We start from the raw sequence: 17,810 nt of genomic DNA on the forward strand, positions 1-17,810 counted from the left end.
TGGTACCCTAAGATACAGTTTGAATACAAAAAGCAAGATCAGTACTTGGTGGGTTTTTTCCCCCTCTTACTAATTTTCAAAATAATGGGTTGGTAACTTAGCAACGTCTAAAGGTGAGCAATAAAGTGTTATTATTATTGTGTACTTAAGGTTTTAAACCTGTTTGATATGTTTCAGTCCCTTGGAGTTATTAGTTTTGACATTCAAATTGTCCCACATTTGGCTGTTGGCTTCTAAGTCCTTTTTACTTATTCTCAGTCGTTTCTTGGCTTGTTTCGATTGATTCCTTGCTTTCTGGTATGACAAGATGTTCAAGGATCATTCTGTATATTTCCCGCCCCAAACCTGGAATTACTCATTTCTGCAAAACTCTGATTTCTTTTAGTGGGAAATGGTAGTTAGAGACCATGGTCTGGGTGTTAGGAGTGTTTGGTGCTCTTGGGTTGGACCTTGTTTCTAGACCTTTTCAGTGAACAGAACTAAAAAATGGTTTCTCTCCTTTCCTCTTTTTCTCTTTCCTTTTTTTTTTTAAATATCAGTTGTTGGTATTTGATAACTTCTATTTTGAATTTAGTGCTTCATGATATTTTCATAAGCCTAATCTTTTCCCCATGCCCCAAATCCCAGTTTCCACTAATAACCAATGTAATCACTTTGCTTTGTCCCACCATACACACACAACAGTTTTAGAATGGCAGAACAGTATGATTACTGGAAAGTGAGTTTGTTTTGTTTGTTTGTCTTTGCCCTCAGGGTATATCCCTCCAAGGATATGCAGTCAAATTACAGTGGTTTAAAATCACTTGGGATAGTTCTTTATGTGGTTATGCCACCAACTTGATAGACAGTGGGGTTAATTTGTTTTATTTCACTTTCAGACTTTTCAGGGATTACTTTTTGTTTTATAATTATATAAAATATGGTTACTAAGTGAAATTTACAAATCTGAGTATAGTCAGAGGTCTAACTTCTAGGTTTCTTCCATTCTGTTATCTTCCTGTTCCTATATGTAAGACTTACGAATACAGATTCATATGAATACTATTTAAAGTGATATTTTGTCGTGGTACTTTTATTGTAACACAAAAGCATATAAGTTAGTTTATTTACTAAAACTATCTGCTTCTAGATTTTTCAGTAACTGATAACTTTTAGGCCATGGAAAAGGACGTAGACTTTTCTGTTCTTCTAGGGTCCAGAATTTCTTGACTTAATATAAACAGTTCAAGATAAGAAACTTCCTTTATCTAGTAAAAATTCTCTCTTGAGTTGTTAGATCATTTTCCATTTGTCCCTGATGATTTCAGATACTTGACCTTGACTACCACTTGGGACACTGGTAGTCCTTGTAGTACAAAGGTCATCAATTAACGTTTTTTGAATGATTCACCCTTAGACTTGAAATTTAGATATTATCTTAGAAGGATGTCATCTAATTTTTAGCTTTGTCATTTAAAAGTCAAATTATTGGATTTTATAAGTTTTAAATTAAAAATCAAATTGTTGAAAGTCTTAAACCTGTTAAATATTATATCTGTCTTATCCTTTCTAATTATAATACCTAAAAGAAGTTACAACGTCATTTCAGCAATCTTATGTCACATTCTAATATATTTATTTTGTATGCTAAAAAATATTAAATCAAGATATGCCAAATGGTTAAGGGATAGTGGTTAAAGGTGTGAGGGTTCTGAAATTGGATAGACCTTGGTTCAGCTTCTAGTTTGTGGGTTTCCTTGCTCTGGCCTTGGACAAGTTTCTCAGCTGGGTGAGTGTAAGTCTTTGGCTACATAGGGATAGTGCCTTTCTCATGAAGTTGTTATGGGCATTACATGAGCTGATGCATACAAAGTGATTGAGGACACAGTGGCTTTTAGAAAATAAGCATCCTTTAGATGTTAGCTTTTATTTTGGAGGTCGTTATTGTTATGAATATTTGATCAATTCTCTAAACTCTGTCTGCATCTTAGGATAAGTAATGTTTACATGCTGTAAATATAGCATCTGATTTTCACAACTCCACTTGGCTATATGAAAAGAACCAACTGTTAACAAAGGAATAATTGGTGTCTAGCTAAAATTTGAGGCTTCTGACTTTACAAATGTACCAGTGCTTGCTATATAAATATAACTACATTAAAAATCTTAATAGAGAAGGGAGTTTTTGGTGGTTTTTTTGGGGGGGGGTTTGGTTTTTGTTTTTGGCTACATTGGGTCTTCGTTGCTGTGCACGGGCTTTCTCTAGTTGTGGCGAGCGAGGGCTACTCTTTGTTGCAGTGCGCGGCTTCTCATTGTGGTGGCTTCTCTTGTTGCGGAGCACGGGCTCTAGGCGCATGGGCTTCAGTAGTTGCAGCATGCCGGCTCAGTAGTTGAGGCATGCGGGCCCTAGAGCGTTCGGGCTCAGTAGTTGTGGCGCATGGGCTTAGTTGCTCCGCAGCATGTGGGATCTTCCCGGACCAGGGATCGAGAGCCCTTGTCCCCTGCATTGGCAGGCGGATTCTCAACCACTGTGCCACCAGGGAAGTCCAGAGAAGGGAGCTTTAAGGAAACAAAGCTTCTTTTCAGGATCCAAGGTCCTTTTGAGACATCATTAGAAGTGGCTCTAGGGCACCGTGTATACTGACCAGAGTGAAAGGAATTTTTTAACTCTGGAATTTTAAGATATATCAGCCTTTTAAGTGCCTTCAGGTAAAGCTATGTAAGTCCAGGTTGCTCATCAGGTCAGGTGTTTTTGTTTTTGTTTTGTTTTGTTTTTAAGCTTTATTGAGGTATAATTGACAAGCAAAATTGTGGTATATTTATAGCATACAACATGATTGTTTGATATACACATATGTTGTGAAAGGATTCCAGCAATTAAGTTAATTAACATTCATCCATCACACGTTTACCTTTTTGTGTGTGTGAGGGAACCTATAAATTCTAATCTCTCAGCAAGTTTCAGTTTTCCAATATGTGTTATACATTAGATCCTCAGAACTTAGACACCCTTTTCACTGAAAGTTTATACCCTTTTACTAACCTCTTCCCATTTCTCTTACACTCCAACTCTTGGCAACCACCATTCTACAGTCTGTTTCTGAGTTTTTGCTTTGTTTGTTTTTTACCAATTTCTGTATAAGTGGTGATACCATGCAATATATGTCTGTCTCTGTCTGACTTCACTTAGCATAACACCCCCCAGATTCATCATGTTGTCACAAATGGCAGGATTCCCTTCTTTTTTATGAATAATGTTCTATTGTAGGTAGGTAAACAGCTAGATAGATAGGTAGATATCACATTTTCTTAATCCATTCATCCTTCAACAGACACTTAGGTTGTTTACATAACTTGGCTATTGTAAATAATGCTGTAGTGAACATGGGAGTACAGATAGCTCTTCAAGATAGTGATTTTGTTTTCTTTGGATATATACCCAGAAGTGAGATTGCTAGATCAAATGGTAGTTCTACTTTTAATTTCTTGAAGACCTCCAGACTGTTTCCCATAGTGGCTGCACCAATTTACATTCCCACCAACAGTGCACAAGGGTTCCCTTTCTTCCACATCTTCATCAGTATTTGTTATCTCTTGTATTTTTGATAATAGTCATCCTAACAGGTGTGAAGTGATGTCTTATTGTGGTTTTGATTTGCATTTCCCTGATGATTAGTAGTGTTGAGGACCTTTTCAAGGATCTGTTGGGCATTTTTATGTCTTCTTTGGGAAAATATCTATTCACGTCCTTCGCCCATTTTTTAATTGGGTTTTTTTGTTGTTGTTTTTTTCCTTTTTTGGTTCTTGAGTTGTATGTGTTCCTTAAATGTTTTTGAAGTTAACCCCTTATCACCTCTGTGGTTTGCAAATAGTTTCTCCCATTCCATATTACGTTTTCGTTTCGTTGATGGTTTCTTTTGCTCTGCAGAAACTTTTAGTTTGTTGTAGTCTCACTTGTTTATTTTTGCTTTTGTTGTCCTGGCGTTTGGTGTCAAATCAAAAAAAAATCATTGGCAATAAAGATGTGATACGTATATACAATGGAATGTTACTCAGCCATAAAAAGGAACAAAATAATACCATTTGCAGTGACGTGGATGGACCTAGAGATTGTCATACAGAGTGAAGCAAGTCAGAAAGAGAAAGACAAATATCATATAATATCACTTATATGTGGAATGTAGAAAAATAATTCAGATGAACTTACTTGCAAAGCATTAATAGAGTCACAGAAGTAGAAAACAAACTATGGTTACCAAGGGGGGAGGGGTGGTATGAATTGGGAGGTTGGGATTGACATATATACATTACTATATATAAAATAGATGACTAATGAGAATCTACTGTATAGCACAGGGAACTCTACTCAGTGCTCTCTGGTGACCTAAATGGGAAGGAAATCTAAAAAAAGAGTGGATATATGTATATGTATAACTGATTCAGTTTGTTGTACAGCAGAAACAAACACAACATTGTACAGCAACTGTACTATAATAAAAATTAATTTTTAAGAAAATCATTGGCGGGAGTTCCCTGGTGTCCCAGTGGTTAAGAATCCGCCTGCCAGTTCAGGGGACACGGGTTTGAGCCCTTGTCCGGGAAGATCCCACATGCTGCGGAGCAACTAAGCCCATGCGCCACAACTACTGAGCCTGCGCTCTTAGCCCGCGAGCCACAACTGCTGAGCCTGCGTGCCACAACTGCTGAAGCCCACACGCCTAGAGCCCTGCTCCACAACAAGAGAAGCCGCTGCAATAAGAACCCCGTGCACCGCAATGAAGAGTAGCCTCTGCTTGCCGCAACTAGGGAAAGCCTGCACGCAGCAACGAAGACCCAATGCAGCCCTAAGTAAATAAATAAATTTATTTAAAAAAAAAAATCATTGGCAAGATCAGTGTCAAGAACCTTATCCCCTATCTTTTTTTCTAGGAGTTGCTTGGTTTCAGGTCTCACATTCATGTCTTTTTAATAGATTTCGAGTCGATTTTTCTGTGTGATATAAGATAGGCGTCCAGTTGCATTCTTTTGCATGTGGATATTCAGTTTTCCTGGCACCATTTATGGTAAAGAGAGATTATCCTTTCCCCATTGTGTATTTTTTATATATATATATGAATGAAATTTTAATTACATTATATTTTAATTATATGCAAATTTAAAAAGCCACTTTTAGTTTCTTGTACAGCCTCCATAATTTACAGAAAATGTCAGAGGAAACACTAAAATGCCATTGTATAAATTTACATTTTAAAATTCAATTCAGATTTACAACAAACTGATTTATGTAAAGAGTTAAATTTTTTAAGAAAAATTACTCCATCAGAATTACCAGCTGTAGAAGTACTGTGATTTATATTTTGAAATAATTTATCAGAAATTTATCCCACCCCATCCCTTTCCCCTTTGGTAACCATAAGTTTGTTTTCTATGTCTGTTTCTGTTTTGTAAATTAGTTCTTTTGTGTTATTTTTTAGATTCCACATATAAGTGATACCATACAATTTTGTCTTTGTGTGGCTTCACTTAGTATGATAATCTCTAGGTCCATCCATTTTGCTGCAAAGGGCAGTATTTCATTCTTCTTTTATGGCTGAGTAATACTTCATTGTGTGTATGTACCACATCTTCTTTATCCATTTATCTGTTTATGGACACTTAGGTTGCTTACAGTGCTGTCACGGCCTATAAAATACTCTTAACAGCTCTAGTAACAGAAAGATGCTTCTCAAAATTAAAGAATATCCAAAAAAGTCCTGATTCATAGCTTTTGCTGAATTTCTCCCCATTGTATATTCTTGACACCTTTGTTGAAAATTAGTTTGCCGTATATGCATGGGTTTATTTCTGGGCTCTTTATCCTGTTCCATTGATGTATGTGTCTGTTTTTATGACGACACCATACTGAATTTTTGTAATATACTTTGAAATCAGGAAATATGATGCTTCAGATTTGTTTTTCCTTCTCAAGATTGCTTTGGCTATTCAGCGAAAAATGCCACTGGAATTTTGATAGGGATTGCATTGAATCTGTAGATCACTTCGGATAGTATGGACATTTTAGCAGTATTCTTCCAGTTGATGAGCTCGAACTGTCTTTCCATTCGTTTGTGTCTTTGATTTGTTTCATCACTGTTTTACAGTTTTCAGTGCACAGATCTTTCACTTGGTTGAATTTATTCCTAATTATTTTACTCTTTTTGATGTTGTAAATAGGATTGTTTTCTTAATTTCTCGTTCCTGTAGTTTGTTGTTAGTGATTTTTTTATATATTGATTTTGTATGCTGTCACTTTGCCAAATTTGTTTTTTGTTGTTCTTGTTTTGGGGTTTTGTTGCTGTGTTGGGTCTTCGTTGCTGCGCATGGGCTTTCTCTAGTTGCGGCGAGCAGGGGCTACTCTTCGTTGCGGTTTGTGGGCTTCTAATTGCAGTGGCTTCTCTTATTGCGGAGTACGGGCTGTAGACTCGTGGGCTTCAGTGGTTGCAGCGTGCGGGCTTCAATAGTTGTGGCGCGTGGGCTCAGTAGTTTTGGCACACGGGCTTAGTTGCTCCACGGCATGTGACATCTTCCTGGACCAGGGATCGATCCCGTGTCCCCTGCAGTGGCAAGCGGATTCTTAACCACTGCACCACCAGGGAATTCCTTGAATTTGTTTATTCTAAACATTTTGGGGGGAATTTTTAGGGTTTGCTAGATATAATACCATAACATCTGCAAACAGAGATGATTTTACTTCTGATTTGGATGCCTTTTCTTTTTTTTTCTTTTTTTCCTTTTTCCTGTCTAATTGCTCTGGTTAGTACTTCCACTACTGTTTTGAATAACAGTGGTAAGAGTGGAAATCTTTGTCTTGTTCCTGATCTTAAAAGCTTTCAACTTTTCACCATTGAGTATGATGTTAGCTGTGGGTTGTCATATATGGCCTTTATTACGTTGAGGTACACTCCATCTGTACCCAGTTCATTGAGAGTTTTTATCATGAAGGGATGTTGGAATTTGTAAAATGCTTTTTCTGCATCTATTGAGATAATCATATGATTTTTAATGTGTATAACATTGATTGATTTGGGTAGTTGAACCATCCTTGCATCCCAGGAATAAATCCCATTCGATCACGGTATATGATCCTTTTAATGTACTGTTGAATTGAGTTTGCTAATATTTTGTTGAGGATTTTTGTGTGTATGTTCATCAGGGTTATTGACCTGTAGTTTTCTTTTCTTGTAGTATTCATATCTGGCTTTGATATCAGGGTAAAATGAGTTTTGAAGTGTTCCCTCTCTAATTTTCTGGAAGGTTTTTTGTTTGTTTTAGTACTTTGGGATTAGAGTGAGATTGAGGAGTGCTAAAGTGAATTCAGATTGGATGACAATACTTTAGATATAGGAATGGGAGTTCTAGGAAAGGACAAAATGGTGGTTTAAGTTATCTTCCCCCCAAAAGGGGAGGGGGGGATAAATTGGGGGATTGGGATTGACATACACACAGTACTACATATAAAATAGATAATTAATAAGGACCTACTGTATGTAGCACAGGGAACTCTATTCAATACTCTGTAATAACCTATATGGAAAAAGAATCTAAAAAAGTGGATATATGTAAATATATGTATAACTGATTCACTTTGTTGTACAGCAGAGACTAATACAACATTGTAAATCAACTATATTCCAATAAAAATTTAAAAAATAAAGTTATCTTCCCTCCAAAACAAAACAGGAACTAAAATGCATACTTTTTTTTTTTTTTTTTTTTAAAGAATCTGTCTTTTAGAGATACATGCTGAAATATTTATGGACGAAATGATATGTTCCTGGTGTTTGCTTTAGAATGGAGGAGAGGTAAAAGATGGAACAAGATTGACTGTGAGTTGGTAATTGTTGAAAGATGATACATAAATGGAGTTTCTTATAAAAGTTTACTTTTATTACTTGTTTGAAATGTTTCACAATAAAACATTTTAAAGGTTAAAATGAAGGTATCTATCAAATTGGCTGTTGTGAGTCTTGTTAAAGCAGATAGTAACATACTCAGATGTTTCAGTCTTTCCCCATTGGTGCTACTTGCCTTCTGAGCCCAGTTCCTTTTGTGACTGTCACATGATACTTCCAATCAATGGAAAAACAGAGTGGCTACGCAGATATGACTTTGTAGTAAAAGGAAACTAATATTTTTTAAAAGTCTGTGTAGAATTCTGGAGAGCCTTCCTGAGAGGAATTGGACAGGATTGAGGAAGCAAGTGGGTAAATTAACAGTATGTTCAGTATATATTAGATTTCATTTTATGAGCTGGTTGAATTTCTGAAAAAGTATCTTATAAATACCACATCAATGCCAAAAAGTTCAGATTTCTCTAAGAAAATTAATAGGGTATTTGACTAAGAGTGCAGATTATTCTGTGACTGTTAGCAAGTCTTAACGTTAGTAGACTTGGCAAGTTATTAACAAAACTCAAACTGTAGGTTCCTTTCTTCCACTAAATACTATTGCCTTGGAAGCAGGAAAGTGGTTCCTATTTGCCTTTTGACCTCTATTTACTTCTCTAATATTGTAACCCTGCATACCAAAAGTAGGTGCCTGCAGTGTGCTAAGTATCTTGCTAAGTTCTCTTAATGTTATGTTACTTAATTCTCAAAGTAGTGCTATAGAGTGGCTTACAGATGAACACACTGAATCAGAGTGATCGCACAGCTAGTAATAAGGCAAGTCAACCCTGTATGATTCCAGGATCTTTTCATTATACCATATTACTTATGTTATTTAAAGAAGACTCCACCAACATAATCTGCACTTTCCTCTCCTCCTGACTTTGGGTGTTGCCATCCGTCTGTAGTTTTTCCCCTTTTTCCTCTAGGATTCTTTGCCTCGAATTGGATAGGGGTCCTGGATCTGGATAAAGAGAGGAAATTGATGAGGTTTTTCGGACTTTGTCCCCTACTAGACATATTGTAAATTCTGACTTCCAGGGTATTTACCATTCAGTCAGTTACCGGCTTCCCTTATCCCAGACTGCCTGCATTTCAGGAAAGGCTGTAGATCAGAGGCCTAGGAATCCCTAGAATTTTTCCCTCGAGTTTTGTCTCTACATTCTTCTGAGGTAATGTTTCATAATCTTTTTAAGATTATCACAGAAATCTGTGATTACTCTTCAAAAAGGTTAAGAACTATAAGCATCCTAGGATTTGGTTCCTAAGAGAGCAGCTTGACTCAGTTGATTTCTTCTTCAGCCTGAAAAGGTGCCCCCCTTTGACCTATTGGGCCAAGCAGCAAACCACCACAGAGCCCACCTGTGAACGTACTTGTTTTCTTATAAAGAAGTAATCTGTGAATTCTTGTATTTTTGAAAATTTAAATAATTTTGCTACTAGAAATCAAAACCTACTTGTATCAAATTGGCACAGATGCACAGTCAGTTGTGCTTGATAAATCAATTTTTTCCCAAAGAAAATACCTTTTAAAAAGGAAGTAGGGCTTCCCTGGTGGCGCAGTGGTTGAGAATCTGCCTGCCAATGCAGGGGACACGGGTTCGAGCCCTGGTCTGGGAAGATCCCACGTGCCGCGGAGCAACTGGGCCCGTGAGCCACAATTACTGAGCCTGCGCGTCTGGAACCTGTGCCCCACAACAAGAGAGGCCGCGATAGTGACAGGCCCGCGCACCGCGATGAAGAGTGGCCCCCCGCTTGCCGCAACTAGAGAAAGCCCTCGCACAGAAACGAAGACCCAACACAGCCATAAATAAATAAATTAACAAAATAAATAAACCCAAAGTTTAAAAAACAAAACAAAACAAAAACCCCAAACACTTGCCTTTCCCTTAAAAAAAAAAAAAAAAAAAAAAAAAAAAAAAAAAAGGAAGTAAAGGACTTCCCTGGTGGCGCAGTGGTTAAGAATCCGCCTGCCAATGCAGGGGACACGGGTTCAATCCTTGGTCCGGGAAGATCCCACGTGCCATGGAGCAACTAAGCCCGTGAGCCACAACTGAGTCTGCGCTCTAGAGCCCATGAGGCACAACTACTGAGCTCGCGCGCCTACGGCTGGTGCTCCGCAACTTGAGAAAGCCCGCACACAGCACCGAAGACCCAGCGCAGCCAAAAATTTAAAATTAAAAAAAAAAAAAGGAGGCATTAATAATAGGTCTAGAAGTCTGATAAGACTTCTAAAAGGAATTTGAATTTCTGTAGAATAAGGAATGGTGTCAAGCGGCTCCCAGACATTTATCTTTAAAACTTTTTATGGCTTGTAAATTAGGATTTTGTTTGAACTGTAATAGACTGATAGCCAAATAAACATTCGTTGTAGGTCCCCCTCAAAGAAAATTTTAGGCCAATATTGTTTGCTTTGAACAGTTCAGTAATGCAGAGTTGGTAGGAATTTAATGAGTATGTATGCTCAAATAATAGCTAAGAGGTGTTAAGTTTGAAATCTGCTAGAAAAACTGTAACAAGGTAGTTAGTTATACCCCAGATAAAGTTTTGAATATAAATACTAAGGCAAATGGAGAGCCTGCCTTGTGGGTTTCCTTCTTGCTTTCATGTAGAGATGGGGGAAGAGTTGGAATTTAAAACATGAAACACAAACTTGAGTCTTAGTGGATTCTTAAGAAATCCTAAGTTCATTGAAGAGCCATGGGGTCATGTAATTTTTTTCAGAATTCAGGGTTGAATGTAAAGACATCTTTGCTTTAACAGGGGGCTTTATGGTGGTTTGGCCCAAGAGGTCAAAGGAAGGCACCTTCTTAGGCAGGGATTTTGTTTCTTTCCCTTTTTTTGTCACTTTTAGTAAGGATCATCTGATACATTTATCAGAGTATAAATTGTTTAGTCCCGTCGTGGCTAAATATTAATAGATAATGGTCCTTAAGGACATAAATGAAAGGCTCTTGTGCAGAAATATTGTCAGTTCTCCATAATTATTATTCTTGGGCACTGGTGCTTTGTGGGCCAGGAACCCCAGTTGCAAAGGATGTAATGTGTTGACAAATTACAGTTTGTTTGTTTTTTTGTTTTGTTTTTTTACTGTATTTTCCTAGTCGGCAGATAAACTTCTTTGCACTTTTTTTGAGGCTAAAAGTCTGAGATCAAGGTGTCGGCAGGGGTGGTTTCTCCTGAGACCTCTCTCTCTCCTTGGCTTGCAGATGGTCACTCTCTTGCCTCTTCATATGGTCCTTCCTCTGTGTGTGCATGTCCCTGGTGTGTTTTGTGTGTCCACGTTTTCTCTTATAAGGACAATGGTTATATTGGATTAGGGCCCACCCTAATGGCCTTATTTTTTTAATTTTTTTTTTGAGGTTTAATTGACATATTAGTTTCAGGTGTACAACATAGTGATTTCATAATGATTTATATACGTTGTGAAATGATCACCATAATAAGTCTAGCCAACATCCCTCACCTTAGTTACAATTTTTTTTTCTTGTGATGAGAACTTTTAAGATCTACTCTCTTAGCAACTTTAAAATGTGCGATACAGTATTAACTAGTCACCATGCTATAGATTATACCCCCATGACTTATTTATTTTACAATTGGAGATTTCTACCTTTGACCCCCTATAGCCATTTCTTCCACCCCAAAAAATTTTTGCAGTTTGAAAAACTATCCTTATACACAAAAAGATTGGGAACCACTGCTCTAAAGTTATTAGTGGTGGTCTACAAGAGATTTGTCAAAATCTGGGGCATAGGCTTTTTTTTTTTTTTTTTTTTTAAGCCTTAGTTTTTATATTGGTTACCAGGCACTGGAAGAGGAAATACCATATTCAAAAACAGTAATGTTGAGCATTTAGAAATATTTACTTAGGAAAAAATAAGTTTGTAAATAGAAAATGTTTTAACAAAAAAGAAAGATAGAAGCTAAATCCTAAGATGCTTTATGTTTTACTCCACTTTGTTCAGTGCTAGAATTCTGGGCTTTGCTTAGGGTCAAACTCTGACAGGACAGGAAAAGCAGTAGAGATGACTGAAAGAGACAATAAAATAACTGGGAAATTTTAACGTAGTATACGGTTGTGATTATATTTTGCATGAGAATTTGGAGTAACTTTACTGTACCAGTTGTATTCATTAAAAAGTACTGTTTTGTCCGTGTCCTGGGGCTAGTTTATTGTAAGAATTAATGAATGAGAATTTTGGCCCAGATACAGCTGAAGGGTTTACTGAAACTGGATTATCAGGGTTTTTATTTTTATTGGCCACGCCACGCAGCTTGTGGGATCTAAGTTCCCCAACCAGGGATTGAACCCAAGCCCTTGGCAGTGAAAGGGCAGAGCCCTAACCACTGGACCGCCAGGGAATTCTCTGTATCAAGGTTTTTAAGTTATTTTCATATTAAGATCTCCAGAGAATAATTTTACAATCCATAAGTTAAATATTTTTAATGTTTTTCATGATGAGAACTCTTACAAGTTTCTGCGTCTCATAACAAATTAATAGCTAGTTGGTCCAGAGATGTTCATCCTCTTGGACTTCTAGGGAAATGATGTACTTACCATTCCAAAGATTTCATTTTACCCAGTAAGCTACTATATGAGTAAATGTAGGCTAGTTTTTTGCTTAGGCAAAACAATGTACATCCGTGTTTCTTTGAGTTGATCATTGTCTTACATCACTGTTACTTTTTAAATTACAAATTATCCTGAGTTTAATTTTATTGTTATCAGTATAGCTTATGGAGGGTAGTTTGGTAATAGAATGTGTTGGTATATATTTGCATTGACATTGATTTGGGCCTGTTTTCCACTAACTGGGTCTTAAGATATCTCTGCTTTGTGGTTCATATAGGTATCAGCTATATATATTCCCAGATGTTTCTGTTCTGTGACACCATTATTAGTTAGTTATTTTTTGACTGGAAAATATGCCTCCATTGAGTATATGAGCTTTTTTAACCCTAAGTTAGTCATCAGTCTGAGGTTCTAGTACTCTTAAGAAACTGCTCATTAAAAAGAACAGCTGGCTAGCACCTCAGATATGAGCCATTGCTAGTGTGATGTTACAGTCCTTCTCTTTTTTTTTTTTTTTTGACTCAAAACCAATTTTTTTTTCTTTTCTAACATCTTTATTGGAGTATAATTGCTTTACAATGGTGTGTTAGTTTCTGCTTTATAACAAAGTGAATCAGCTGTACATATCCATATATCCCCATATCTCTTCCCTCTTGCGTCTCCCTCCCTCCCACCCTCCCTGTCCTACCCCTCTAGGTGGTCACAAACAGTCCTTCTCTTTAATGCATTGGTTTATCACACCTAACTGCTTCCAGGTGTTTCTTTTGTGTTTTATCCATTTTTATGTACTGACACATAGCAAATACAAATAAGAATGCTGTGTCACAGATGGGGGTCGTGTGTATGCTTGTACTTAACTCTGCTATAAGGAAAAATCTGCATTCTCAAGAACACAAGAAATTTTATTATCAACAAACTCAGATCAAAAAATAATTGCTTACTGGGACCTCCCTGGCAGTCCAGTGGTTAAGACTTTGCCTTCCAATGCAGGGGGTGCGGGTTTGATCCCTGGTGGGGGAGCTAAGATCCCACATGCCTCAGGGCCAGAAAACCAAAACAGAAGCAATATTGTAACAAACTCAATAAAGACTTTAAAAATGGTCTATATCAGGGCTTCCCTGGGGGCTCAGTGGTTAAGAATCCGCCTGCCAATGCAGGCGACATGGGTTCAATCCCTGGTCCAGGAAGATCCCACGTGCCGCGGAGCAACTAAGCCCGTGCGCCACAACTACTGAAGCCTGCGCTCTAGAGCCCGTGCTCCGCAACAAGAGAAGCCACCGCAATGAGAAGCCCGCACACCACAACGAGGAGTAGCCCCCGCTCGCCACGACCAGAGAAAGCCCGCACGCAGCCATAAATACGTAAAAAAATAAGTAGATAAATAAATAAATCTATTAAAAAGTGGTCCATATCAAATTTAAAAATCCAAAAAAAATTGCTTACAGTATTTGTTTTTTGTTTTTTGGGGGGTTTTTTTGGCTATACGGCTGGCGGGATCCTAGTTCCCCAACCAGGGATCAAATCTGTGTCTCCTGCAGTGGAAGCGCGGAGTCCTAACCACTGGACCACCAGGGAATTCCCAGTAATTTTTTTTTCTTAAAAAAAATGATTAAGACATTTTTAATAGCTATGTGTGTATAATTGTAAAGCCTAAACATTACTCAGCAAATCAATTGATGAATTACATTACGTTTTTATCCATTTTCACTTTTGCCTTGGAATGATGGTCTTTCTTTCCCTATCACTGCCACCTGTCATTGTAAGCCAACCACTCTCACCATATTTATAATAAACAAAGGACAACTTTATTCAGCAAATGTAATATGTACAACTGATATTTCTGGGATTTGCTTTAAAATAATAATGTAGAAGAGGAAAGATTATAGATAAAATAAGATTGGCTATGAGTTGGTTGTTGATTAAAACTCGGTAGTCTGTGAGTTCATTACAGGGTTTTCTCTGGTTTTGTATTTGTTTGAAATTTTTCATAATAAAGTTTTTTTAAGATGCAAAAAAATAGCATATCAGACAAGATAAGTAGTGTGAACAAAATTTTGAAGGAAAAGAAACAGATGAATAGCTAATTAACAAAGGTGGTCTTCCATTCAGGCAAAGGAGTTTGAACTAACCCAGTAGGTATTAGGTAGCCATTGTAGGTTTCTAATAGTAGAATGATAATGATCATAGTTATTTAGCGTCATGGGAGAATGAAGAGTAGATTGGAGGGTTGAGAACTCAGTTAGTGAGAGCAGTTCACTGCAACCTTGAAATGATAAGGAGGTGAGTAGTGTTGGTGAATGGATGGATAAAAGATAATCTGTGAAATATTTCAGAGGAGAAAGAATAGCTCTGCATCTAGGCTGTCAGTCAGGTGCTAGTGCCAGCACAGTGAAAAGGAGAGGTTTTTTGCCTCATTGGCCCAGGACTTAGATTTGAACCATGTCCGGTGTCATAGTGGAGTATATACCAAATGATTTGTAGCTACGTTACAAATTTAGTCAATATTTTGGCACTCTGTCTTTTAGTAAGTCAATATTGACAAGCTTCTTGTAGTTTCAAACTTTTTTCTCTTTCCGAGGGTAATTATAAATGGGAGGAATCATATATACTACTGAGGCAGAACTGCTAGAACAGAGTTTTGATAGCTTATTTGAAACTGAAGAGCTCAAGTCAACAGATGCCAGCTAGATGGCTAGCATTTGTTTTTTCATTACTGGGAAAAGAAATTTAGAGCTTGGCGCTGCCTTCTTTTAAATGAATTTAAAGTTATGTCATGGGACAACCATAAGAAAATACTTCCATTGTGTAATAGTGCATTATCTAGGTTTTACTTTGAAGATCCCATCCCAAGTTTAGTGAAAAAGCAATTGAGATCTCCTACTTAGTATAAAAGAATTTTAGAGGACATCCAGTGCCTCCAGTCAGTAGTCTTAAAAGTGTATCACAGAATTGTTGAGAATTTGCAATTAACTTTCATGTTAGGGTTTTCTTGTAGGCTGTAGAGAGTCTTCTAAGGAAGAAACTCTATGAGGAATGTTAGAATTGAAATTATTTTGAACATTACGGGAAAATGTAGCCTTCCCACTATGTTTGTAGGAGTGTAAACTGGCTTTAACTTTCTGGAGGGTGGTTCGGCATCACTAATAAATGTGCTCATGCCCTTCTAGCAGTTCCACTTCTAAGAATGTGTCCTAAGGAATTGTTTATACACATGTATAAAGAAAGGCATATGTACATGCCCATTCAATGCAGCATTGTGTATATTATGGAAGATTAGCAACAATCTAAACATTCTCCTGCAGAGAATTGATTTAAATTATAGTAGATCCATAGGATAGAATACAGTGCTGTCTTTTTTTTGTTCAGCTGCATTGGGTCATCATTGCGGTGCACGGGCTTCTCATTGCGGTGGCTTGTTTTGTTGCGGAGCACGGGCTCTAGGCACACAGGCTTCAGTAGTTGTGGTGTGTGGGCTTAGTAGTTGCGGCTCGCGGGCTCTAGAGCGCAGGCTCAGTAGTTGTGGCACACGGGCTTAGTTGCTCCATGGCAGGTGGGATCCCAGACCAGGGCTTGAACCCGTGTCCCCTGCATTGGCAGGCGGATTCTTAACCACTACACCACCAGGGAAGCCTCAGTGCTGTCGTTTAAGAGGAAGAAATAAATTTTGTACATGCGCATATAGAAAGATGTCCAAAACTTACTACTAAATGAGCAAAGCTGATTAAAGAACAGTAGGGTTCTCACTTTCATCTTTGCGGAACTTTGGGAAGTGGAATTATGTGAGAATTTCACTTCTACTTTTTATGCTTTTGTAATGTTTGTATATTTTTATAAGCATTTATTATTTCTTAATAAGTCAGTAAAGATACAGCTGTTGGTCAGGAGCGGATCCCCGTTGTGCACATCAGAATTGTTAAGCTTTAAATTCCTTTACTGCTAGATACTTAGCCACCTGGTCTGTCAAATAATCACAGAACACGTATAGTCAGGTTCTGTTTGTCTGTGTTTTGAAGGTTCTTGCTGCCCATTGTTCTTCATTCTTCTTCATTCTTAATAGAATTTTTCATGAGACCAATCAGTGAAAAGTTTTGTCTAAACAGTTTAAGAGATTTATAAAAGAATCTGTTTCTGTATCCCTCTGTGTCACTGCTAAAAGATGGAGTGGTTTGGGGTTTTCTTTCTTTGGGGGTAGGGTGTTGTTTTCACTTCAGGATGACTCATGAATTGTAGAGACACACTTTAGGATTTTCTTTTCCCTCATGGTTGTAAAGATGCAATACTTTGGCACATAGGGAAACCGAAAGAGTTTTTGCAAAGTGCCTACCCTCTTCTACTTGGATAAGAGAAACTTTATTATTTTGGGGGGGGGCGGGGGCTGCGTTGGGTCTTTGTTGCTGCGCGTGGGCTTTCTCTAGTTGCGCCGAGCGGGGACTACTCTTCATTGTGGTGCGTGGGCTTCTCATTGTGGCTTCTCTTGTTGCGGAGCACGGGCTCCAGGTGCGTGGGCTTCAGTAGTTGTGGCTCGCAGGCTCTAGAGCACAGGCTCAGTAGTTGTGGTGCACGGGCTTAGTTGCTCTGCAGCATGCGGGATCTTCCCAGAGGAGGGATCGAACCTGTGTTCCCTGCGTTGGCAGGCGGATTCTTAACCACTGTGCCACCAGGGAAGTCCCAATAGAAACATTTTAAAATAAAACTTAACATGGTTTTTATACGTAGTAGAGTTACATGAGTAGTTACTCACTTCATGATTGTTGAATGAATGAATGAAGAAAACCCTGACAAATCTGGGTAATATAAATCCCAAGAGAGCCAGGAATGTTAATCTGGACTTGTTTGTCTAACGTAGTACCAACAATAATTGGTGCTTAATTTTTTAAAAATTTCTTTTAGGGAATTCCCTGGTGGACTATTGGTTAGGACTCTGCGCTCTCACTGTGGAGGGCCCAGGTTCAGTCCCTGGTTGGGGAACTAAGATCCCACAAGCTGCTCAGCAGCCAAAAAAAAAATTTTTTTTCTTTTAATTCAAATGTTGCTATCTAAAGTTAGTAGTAATTACTTTAATAAATAGAGCCTATACATTAAAATCCTAATTTTCTTCTAAACTCCACTACTGTGTGTGTGACTTCTTATAAGTTAATACATTTATAGCTCTGTTTCTTCATCTATAGAATAATGAATTAGACTCTGAACTTAAAACTCTAAATTTTTTATCAACCGGAGATATTTTGCCTAAACTACTGAAAATATAAAGATATCAATTCCTGATAAATATGTATAACTCACTTTGTCTGGAGTAAGTGAACATGGTTCCCATTCAGGGTTTGAAAATG

The 17,810-nt window shown here is 37.7% G+C and overlaps 1 protein-coding gene across 15 annotated transcripts in view; it reads left to right on the top strand.

Annotated features, from left to right (window-relative positions):
* Positions 1 to 17,810, top strand: part of SETD5 (SET domain containing 5) — a 79,233-nt gene that overhangs the window by 11,504 nt on the left and 49,919 nt on the right. The window contains exon 2 of one of the 15 annotated variants that reach the window (XM_036870278.1): positions 7,739 to 7,844. The exons of the other annotated variants lie outside the window; for them this stretch is intronic. The gene's annotated coding sequence lies outside the window, so the exon portion shown is untranslated. The remainder of the gene's footprint in view (positions 1 to 7,738; positions 7,845 to 17,810) is intronic. 15 annotated transcript variants of the gene reach the window in all.

The sequence above is a fragment of the Balaenoptera musculus genome, chromosome 11, assembly GCF_009873245.2.
Source record: "Balaenoptera musculus isolate JJ_BM4_2016_0621 chromosome 11, mBalMus1.pri.v3, whole genome shotgun sequence".
In the NCBI taxonomy this organism is placed as follows: Eukaryota; Metazoa; Chordata; class Mammalia; order Artiodactyla; family Balaenopteridae; genus Balaenoptera; species Balaenoptera musculus.